The sequence below is a fragment of the Osmerus mordax genome, chromosome 14, assembly GCF_038355195.1.
Source record: "Osmerus mordax isolate fOsmMor3 chromosome 14, fOsmMor3.pri, whole genome shotgun sequence".
NCBI classification, from domain to species: Eukaryota; Metazoa; Chordata; class Actinopteri; order Osmeriformes; family Osmeridae; genus Osmerus; species Osmerus mordax.
Genome location: NC_090063.1, coordinates 1,914,575 through 1,925,147, shown reverse-complemented (window position 1 = coordinate 1,925,147; position 10,573 = coordinate 1,914,575). Strand labels below are relative to the sequence as shown.

Here is a 10,573-nt window from a genome sequence, read left to right as displayed (position 1 = left end):
CTTCACTAAGAGCCAGCGGTAGCTAGAACGGTATTTAACATGGTTGTTCAATTAAATGAATAGGGGAGGAGGCGGCGTACAAAATAATGCACTTTATTATCAGTATGGTAAGGGGCTCACACGAGCTACTGATACAACAAGCAAATCAAGGCTACAATTTTGTTACAATACCTGTTACAAAATGTCAAATCAAACTATTGTAATTAAATCAATACAAAAGAGGGCACTCTCACTGCAAAGAAACAAAAAGACAGAATAAGACCAGTCCAACAAAATAAGTGACACACAAAACACTTGGAGGTGGTTTCACATGCTATAAAACAAAGGCACGCAACGACAAACCGCAAGCCCTGAACTGCTGTTCTATAGTAGTTGCCCAGGAACCGCGACTGGTGTTTAAATAATTGATTTCATAAAAATCTACGGTGGGGAAAAAGTGGCTACTAATGATCCTTGAAAGTAGCAAACATCATATTAGCCACTCGTGCATCAAACGTACTGGTTTTACATACATTACAACTAGTGCAATTAATACCTATACGTCCGTGCTGAGGTCAGACTGCAGACGGGAAATTGTATTTCTAGCACGGGATACTACAAAGACAATAAATGCATAATCAATAGGGATGGGACGTATGGCACTGACGCATCGATGCTTGTGTCGCAAAACCAATACGCACAGTTTCGAAAAAGTGTTTTGGAGCTTGTATCAAATTACGAAACCACGTGATAGATGACGTTCAATGCTTCAAACGTCACAAACTGGTTCGAAGTTTTGCCGCTCTTCTGAACCAGAGCAATAGAAGGAACGAAGCCACCGCTTCTTGTTAAAGACAAATCTCACATTGCCAGAGAAGCAGCACCAGGCATCGCTCGAGTTTCTTCCATCGGTCATTATTATTTAGCCAAATCCGTATTGTAATAATTATAAATCCGTGCACTTGTGTTGTGTTAATTTATTGAAATGAAACGTAACATGATAGGACTAGGTAGGTCTATACAGTGCCCAGAAAACAAATGTTGATGATTCGTCAACATTGTCAACAGTAATAATAATTAGTAAAAATAAAGTCCCTCCAGTTCACAATAGGCCTACATATCACAAATGTTAAGAATAAGAAAAAATCTGTGTAATCTAGTTTAATTGATATAAAAACCGTATCGTATAAAGTCCGTCCACCCGCATCAACAGGTAACGGCTTTTTCGGTGGTGTAGCTGGTTAAAGCGTTGTATGACAACGTATTGTTAATGCGAGTCTGGTAACCCGAGTTCGCGCCCCAGTGCAGGGAACCTCGGAAGATATTCTTTAACTTTTACTGTGAGAAAATGATATAATTCTAACGGCCTTCAGATGTATCACAACATTTTAATTTGTGAGCACTAATATCAGATAAAAATGAACACATGTAGCCTTTATATTGTAGCCTATATATAATATTAAATAACGTAGGGTAGTCTACCGTCGGAGACAACCACTACGCCTCATTCAGCCAGTTTAAACGGCTGCTATGTGACGCTGTTCATTTTCAATGCACCGATAGTTCGGCTCTTTGGGCCGGCACAATCCGGAAGAAACCACCAAAGCTTCACAAGGCATCGTTCGCCCATCCCTAATAATCAATACCAACATTTCCCATGTAATTCCACAACTTACACTGTTTAAAACACCTCACTTTTACCGTCTTAAAATCCCAGTTAAAACACAAACATTGGTAAGCATAGACTACGTGGTGACGCTTGTCCTTACCCGCTTCACATTAATCACCGCCGGCCAGCTCTGATTGAAAACAAAAGACTAATTGTGGCATACCATGTACCTGTATTTAATTGAAATTAATGTGGTCACGTGACAGAACCAGGTGAACCAGATGGCTCCTTGGTTTATCCCCCTCCCACCTGTCACACGTGGGAAGATCCCAAATCAAACACGTCGAATCTGGAGCAGACGCCATGTTGTCAGAGCAATCAGCTGCACTTGCACTGGTGACGTCACTACATCTCCAAGGCAACATCAACAACTCTGTGGAGTTTTAAGGCAACCACTTGTTGCTAGGCCTGTAAAAACGTTTATTTACCTCTGCAAACTTTCAGGAGTAAACGGATTTATTAACTTTTGAGAAAGTCTTCTGGACCAATAACAATAGCGTATTGGTCCAATTATTACACTAGTATATAAGAAACAAATTTATTAACTTTTGAGAACGTCTTCTGGACAGGGTTACCGCGGGGTCTTAAAAAGTCTAAAATTCTGAACTTTAAATTTAAGGCCTTAAAACGTCTTAAAAACTGCCCGATTTTCATCCAAGGTCTTATATTTCATTTAGGTTTTACCCTCGTTCATTTCCAGAACCTCTGGCCGCAGAAAGTTATGACAAAGTAGCAAAAAAGTATTGAGTCGCTACAAACGAAACCAGCAGAACGCTGCCCTCAGGACGTTGGTTCGGTGTGTTGTAGTTCTTTCTGGGGGATATTGGTGTTGGTATGTACATGGTGATAAAACTACAAATCCTCTTATAAATGCAATACCTGCCCGCGAAATACGTCTGCGCTTCCTCAGAGTTTGTTAAAGTTCGGCTACGTGTGGAAAATGGGAAAGTGTACTTTCAACGAGACATGGCTAGATCAGAGCGATTTCCGCTGTTGGTTACAAGCGGTACCCAGCTCCAGGTACAAGGCTCGCTGCAAACTTTGCCCAAAGAATATTCAAAAATTACTAATGTGATTTTTTTATCTGTAAATTAAATTTATGCATTTTCAATGACTGAATTCATTGAAATAAAATGTTTTTTTTCAGAATGTCTTTGATCTGAATATTTTTTGGGGTAATGCGTCGTTGTTGGTCTTAAATTTCAATCTTTATGGTCTTAAAATGTCTTAAAAAGGTCTTAAATTTGACTTACTGAAACCTGCAAGAACCCTGCTGGACCAATAAGAACAGAGTATTGGTCCAATTATTACACTAGTATATCAGAGCCATTTTCTATGGCTCTGTATATAAGAAACCTAATTGACACATTTTCAATTAAATAAGAATAACAGGTTAACATGCACCTAAGGCAAAAAGTGTATTCTCAAATTGATATAATCCAGAAAAGCAGACTACCATCACTAAAGTAGAAATCTGAATGAGATTCATTATATTACATTAGTTCAACTACTACTGAAATACTCTTTTTACAGTGTAGGCTACGTAGGTCGAGGTCCTTTTTTAGACCTTTACTTCATTGATTAAAAAACAGACACCCTGTAAACATATCTAAATTGACTTTTTTGACATTGTTTTAAATAAATAGCCTAATATTAATCAATATATTATAGCATAACGTTTTAACATAGTTTTAGTGTCGGGAAAATTGACGAGAGACGTATGGATTTAGGTTTGTTTTGCAATTGTAGGCTACTGTTAACATATAGCTATGATAATTATACTCGGATAATTTAGATTGAGATATAGGCCTATGCTTGATGCCTAAACATTTGAAATCACAAACTAGCCATAACGTAGCTAACGTGTATCAAATAATCAAAATTACAGGCGTCCACTACAAACACGTATCATATTCTCATGTAGGTTAGTGCATGACTTGTGCACCAGCAGATACTATTTTAAAATAATTAAAATAATGTATCATGACGGTTTGTATGATTTGGTCATTTATTATCACACTAGCATTTAATTATCACGGCAAACAATTACACTGCACTAAACTGTAAGTGTAAAGTGAAAATAACAAAACCAGTCAGTATGATGACTTGATTGGATATCATTAACGTCTTACTAAAACAGCGGCCACACAAAAGGGAATGAGGAAACTGTTTCCTCTACTAAAAAATACAATGCGGGTCACGTGAAAAAAGGATCCAAAGAATCGTAGAAAGACCGAGTCGGGAAATGAACGAATTGTTCGTTTCCTCTAGTTACCACTACAGAGGCTATGCAGGTCACGTGAAAAATGATCCAAAGACTCGTAGAAAGACCGAGTCTGGAAATGAACGAATCGTTCCCTCTAGCGTTTCCTCGAGCTACCACTACAGAGCCTATGCAGGTCACGTGAAAAATTATCCAAAGACTCGTACCTGAAGACCGAGTCGGGAAATGAACGAATCATTTCTGTTTACTTGGACGAGCCTATGCAACAGTCCCGATGCGCGGCCATGAGAAAATGAACGAATCACTCTTTGAGAGGACTCGTTACTCCCGAGTCCTTGTAAGGATTCGTTCAAAATGAACGAATCGTTCATGAACGACACATCACTAATAACTTACCATAACTGAGTTTGAACTACGTTGAACTAGCTTCATGGAACCGAATGAACTAGAAATAAGTCTGACTAAGTGACATAAGTCTGGCTTATTCAGTAAACTCGCTTTATGGAACAGGCCTCAGGTGATAAATAAAGAGTTATTATCTGTACCTATCTTGCTTTTCCTTTTTTTAAACAGAGGATTTTGTTGTGTAAAATCTTCCCATGCCCGCAGTGATTGGCTATGTCCCTCTCGTTCACCTGGCCCATTTTTTTTATTTTCATCCTTTGTGTTGTAATACAATCGATAGGCTATACTAGTATACCGAGGTGAAGTTAGTTTCATATTCGACATTCGTCTCACATTCAGAAGACGCTACTTTGCGGCGTCGAGTTAGGGACCGGGTGAAAATTACCCATACAATTTTTAAAAATTATGACTTTTATAATGATTTTATGACTATAAAACCTCAAACAAACAGCAGAGTATTCCAACAATGTCTGGTATACTTCCACAGCCTTTACTTTTTCAATAATGTTACTTCCACACCCTTTACTTTTTCAATAATGTTTAATTTTTTTTTATAGAAAATCGCAATTAATTGCTAATCTCTGAAAATAGCATGAAATCCTTGCTAATCTCAATATCTTTTTCAAATTTGTGTCAAAAAATCTCAAATATACACCAAATTATTCTAATAATGTCTGGCCTACTTCCACACCCTTTAATCTTTCAATAAAGGTTTGAATAAAATTCCAATAAATCGCTAATCTCTGAAAATAGCATGAAATCTTCACTAATCTCAATACCTTTTTCAGATTTGTGTAAAATAATCTAAAATATAGACCACATTATTCTAATAATGTCTCGCCTACTTCCACACCCTTTACTTTTCCAATAAAGTTTTGAATAAAATTCCAATTAATCGCTAATCTATGAAAATAGCATGAAATCCTCGCTAATCTCAATATCTTTTTCAAACCTGTTTCAAGAAATCTCAAATACACACCAGATTATTCTAATAATGTCTGGCCTACTTCCCGCCCTTTACTTTTTCAATATAGTTTTACAAAAATGATAGAAAATCGCTAATCTCTGAAAAAAGCATGAAATCCTTGCTAATCTCAATATCTTTATCAAATTTGTGTCAAAAATTCTCAAATATCCATTCATCCATCATCTGCCACTTTTCCGGGGGTCGGGTCGCGGGGGCAGCAACCTAAGCAGGGAGGCCCAGACTTCCCTCTCCCCGGCCACTTCCACCAGCTCTTCCTGGGGGACCCCGAGGCGTTCCCAGGCCAGCCGAGAGACATAGTCCCTGCAGCGTGTCCTGGGTCTTCCCCGAGGCCTCTTCCCAGTGGGACGTGCCCAGGACACCTCACCAGGGAGGGGTCTAGGAGGCATCCGAGCCACCTCAACAGGCCCCTCTCGACGCGGAGGAGCAGCGGTTCTACTCTGAGCCCCTCCCGGATGACCGAGCTTCTCACCCTACCTCTAAGGGAGAGCCCAGACACCCTGCGGAGAAAGCTCATTTCGGCCGCTTGTATTCGCGATCTCGTTCTTTCGGTCACTACCCACAGTTCGTGACCTTAGGTGAGGGTAGGAACGTAGATTGACTGGTAAATAGAGAGCCTTTCGACTCAGCTCCTTCTTCACCACGACGGACCGATGCAGAGCCTGCATCACTGCGGATGCCGCACCGATCTGCCTGTCGATCTCGTACTCCATTCTTCCCTCACTCGTGAACAAGACCCCGAGATACTTGAACTCCTCCGCTTGGGTCAAGATCTCCTCCCCGACCCGGAGATTGCACTCCACCCTTTTCCGGTCGATAACCATGGCCTCAGATTTGGAGGTGATGATTCCCATCCCAGCCACTTGGCATTCGGTTGCGAACCGCTCCAGTGAGAGTTGAAGGTCACGGCCCGATTAAGCCATGAAGACCACATCATCCGCAAAAAGCAGCGACCAGATCCTGAGGTCACCAAACCGGAACCTCTCAACGCCCTGGCTGCGCCTAGAAATTCTGTCCATATAAGTTATGAACAGAATCGGTGACAAAGGGCAGCCCTGGCGGAGTCCAACCCTCACCGGGAACAATTTCGACTTACTGCCGGCAATGCGGACCAAACTCTGGCACCGGTCGTACAGGGACCGGACAGCCCCGATCAGGGAATCCGGTACCCCGTACTCCCGGAGCACCCCCCACATGAGCCCCCGAGGGACACGGTCAATCGCCTTTTCCAAATCCACAAAACATGTGTAGACTAGTCGGGCGAACTCCCATGCACCCTCCAGGACCCTGCCGAGGGTGTAGAGCTGGTCCACAGTTCCACGGCCAGGACGAAAACCACATTGCTCCTCCTGAATCCGAGGTTCGACAATCCGACGGACCCTCCTCTCCAGAACCCCTGAATAGACTTTCCCAGGGAGGCTGAGGAGTGTGATCCCCCTAAAATTGGAGCACACCCTCCGGTCCCCCTTTTTAAAGAGGGGAACCACCACCCCGGTCTGCCAGTCCAGAGGCACTGTCCCTGATGTCCACGCGATGTTGCAGAGTCGTGTCAACCAAGACAGCCCTACAACATCCAGAGCCTTAAGGAACTCCGGGCGGACCTCATCCACCCCAGGGACCCTGCCACCGCGGAGCTTTTCAACCACCTCGGCGACCTCAGCCCCAGAGATAGAAGGCCCCCCCCCCGATGTCCCCAGACTCTGCCTCCACGTCGAAAGCGTGTTGGTGGAATTAAGGAAGTCTTCAAAGTATTCCTTCCACCGATCCATGATGTTCCCCATCGAGATCAGCAGCGCACCATCCCCACCATATACAGCGTTGACAGTGCACTGCTTCCCCCTCCTGAGTCGCCGGATGGTCGTCCAGAACCTTTTCGAAGCCGTTCGGAAGTCATTCTCCATGGCCTCGCTGAACTCCTCCGACGCCCGGGTTTTTGCCTCCGCGACCGCCAAAGCTGCATTCCGCTTGGCCTGCCAGTACACATCAGCTGCTTCTGGAGTCCTACCAGCCAATAAAGTCCGATAGGCCTCCTTCTTCAGCTTGACGGCATCCCTCACCTCCGGCGTCCACCACCGGGTCCGAGGGTTACCGCGACTTGCACCGATCGCCTTGCGTCCGCAGCTCTGGTCAGCCGCCTCAACAATGAAGGCCCGGAACATGGCCCATTCGGACTCAATGTCCCCGGCCCCCCCCGAGACATGATTGAAGCTCTCCCGGAGGTGGGAGTTGAAGCTCCTTCTGACAGGGGATTCTGCCAGCCGTTCCCAGCAGACCCTCACACACGTTTGGGCCTGCCAGGCCTGACCGGCGTCTTCCCCCACCATCGTAGCCAACTCACCACCAGGTGGTGATCAGTTGACAGCTCCGCCCCTCTCCTCACCCGAGTGTCCAAGACATTCGGCCTCAGATCCGACGACACGACTACAAAGTGTATCATCGAACTGAGACCTCGGGTGTCCTGGTACCAAGTGCACATATGGACACCCTTATGCTTGAACATGGTGTTCGTTATGGACAAGCCGTGTCTAGCACAGAAGTCCAACAACAAAACACCGCTCGGGTTCAGATTGGGGGGGCCGTTCCTCCATGCTGTGCGTCGAGGCGAGGCCGACTATATCTAGCCGGAACCTTTCTACCTCGCGCACCAGCTCCGGCTCCTTTCCCGCCAGCGAGGTGACGTTCCACGTCCCTAGAGCTAGCTTCTGCAGCCGAGGATCGGACAGCCAAGGCCCCCACCTTCGGCCGCCGCCCATCTCACACTGCACCCGACCCCCATGACCCCTCCTGCGGATGGTTAAGCCACTGGAAGGGGGTCCCACATTGTCTCTTCGGGCTGTGCCCGGCCGGGCCCCATGGGAAAAGGCCCGGCCACCAGGCACTCGCCATCGAGCCCCACCCCCGGGCCTGGCTCCAGGGGGGGGCCCCGGTGACCCGCTTCCGGGCAGGGGCAACTGGGAACCATTGTTCGTTTTCTTCATGGTAGTTTTTTTGAGCCACGCTTTGTCTGGTCCTTCGCCTGGAATCTGTTTGCCTTGGGTGACCCTACCAGGGGCATAAAGCCCCCGACAACATAGCTTCCAGGATCACTAGGACACGCAAACCCCTCCACCGCGGTAAGGTGGTGACTCAGGGAGGGGCAAAATAAATAAATAAAAGATCTCAAATATACACCAGATTATTCTAATAATATCTGGCCTACTTCCACACCCTTTACTTTTCCAATAAAGTTTTGAATAAAATTCCAATTAATCGCTAATCTATGAAAATAGCATGAAATCCTCTCAGATCTCAATATCTTTTTCAAACTTGTGTCAAAAAATCTCAAATATACACCAGATTATTCTAATAATGTCTGGCCTACTTCCACACCCTTTACGTTTTCAATAATGTTTTTAAAAGAATGATATAAAATCGCTAATCTCTGAAAATAGAATGAAATCCACGCTAATCTCAATATCTTTTTCAAACTTGTCTCATAAAATCTCAAATACACACCAGATTATTCTAATAATGTCTGGCCTACTTCCACACCCTTTACTTTTCCAATTTTATTGAAAAAGTAATTTATTTCTTTAAACAAGTTTGAAAAAGATATTGAGATTTACGAGGATTTCATGCTATTTCCGTAGAATAGCGATTAATTTGAATTTTATTAAAACCTTTATTGGAAAAGTAAAGGGTGTGGAAGTAGGCCAGACATTATTAGAATAATATGGTGACCGTTTGTTTTTTATATACATAAAAATATTATAAAAGTCATCATTTTTCAAAATTGTATGGGTAATTTTCACCCGGTCCCTAACTCGACGCTGCAAAGAAGCATCTTCTGAATGTGAGACGAATGTCGAACGTCGAATATGAAACAAATTTTACCTCGCTATACAGTATGATCAATCTACCCAGACGCTCCCATGTTACCCCGCTCCTCATCTCTCTCCACTGGCTACCTATCATGGCCCTTATCAGATTCAAGACCCTGGTACTGACCTTCCGAGCAGTGAACGGGACTGCACCCGTCTACATCAAGTCTCTCCTGCAGCTTTACACCCCCACCCGTCACCTACGGTCTTCTTCAGACAACCGCCTGGGGGTCCCACCGCTCAAGACCGCCCGGTCCCAACACAAGCTCTTCTCCTGTCTGGCCCCCCAGTGGTGGAATCAACTCCCCACCTCCATCAGAGACACTGACTGTCTCTCCACCTTCAAGAAAAGGCTCAAGACGCACTTGTTCCGGGAGTACAACGGTACTTAGGAATGGTTTGCTTGACCCGATGTTAGTTTCCTCAAGGATCACAATGACTCTTGCTTAGAGACTTGTTGCTCTTGTGGTTAGTGGTAACTGATTTAAAAATTTTGTACTCGCTGTGATATATTGTTTTTATTATTGTTGCTTGTTTTTTTGTTTTTTTTCACAGGTACACTTGCACTTATAGCGGTTCATGTTGTTTAATTGTAACTTGTTTAACTACATGCTCAAAGGGTTCTTCCCTTTGGCACTTACTTTGGTTGTTCACAATGTGTGCTTCATGTTTTGGCTACTCGCAATGTTTTTGTGGCTATCTTGTTGTTATGATCAGTGACCTATGCACTTTGTAAAGCTCTCTCTTGGAAGTCGCTTTGGATAAAAGCGTCTGCTAAATGAATAAATGTAAATGATAATCTATTTGCTATTTAGAGCTATGGAAGATGGGCATACACTTCAGGTACGTTACCCTAGTTATATAGTACATTTTCATTTGGTTACTATAGTCGGTTTATTGCTATAAACACGCCGTAGATCGTTTTTTTCTTTATCCTGTCCTCACCAATTTTTTAGTCAGCCGCCACTGATATGCATAGGCCCTATATTACTTTTTTTTGTCAGCCAGCAGATAACAACTCCGCCCCCTTTGACTGTAGGCTCCACCTGCGCACGGTGAGACTGTCAAACATGGCGGCGAATTGACAGATCAACGACTATTTTTTTCTATCCGTGTCATCAGTCACAGATAGCCTATAAGCCAGGGACCTGGTAAACCTAAGGATTGAGCATTTATGATAGTAAATGCTTAGTAAATTGAAATAACCCTCTTGATTGTTATTTCGGTGTCCGTTCTGAGACATTTAAGTGGACCATAGCGTGCAACAGTAAACAGTGGACTATAGCCTTGTGAATTCCACCGACATCGGAGAATATTTCTCGAAATCCGGGAGTCCTGCTTTCGCTTTAGCGAAATAGAAGTAATGTATTAGAGGTAAGATGTACGTTTTTCATAATTATATTTTAATGCTAATGGTTATTGCTTTTGATTGTGTGACTGTCAGCTGACAC

The 10,573-nt window shown here is 43.8% G+C and overlaps 1 protein-coding gene across 2 annotated transcripts in view; it reads left to right on the top strand.

The window, feature by feature from the left end:
- The first annotated feature begins 10,205 nt into the window (after positions 1–10,205).
- dqx1 (DEAQ box RNA-dependent ATPase 1) overlaps positions 10,206–10,573 on the top strand; it is a 49,507-nt gene continuing 49,139 nt past the window's right edge. For both annotated transcript variants that reach the window (XM_067249827.1, XM_067249826.1), the window contains exon 1: positions 10,206–10,496. The gene's annotated coding sequence lies outside the window, so the exon portion shown is untranslated. The remainder of the gene's footprint in view (positions 10,497–10,573) is intronic.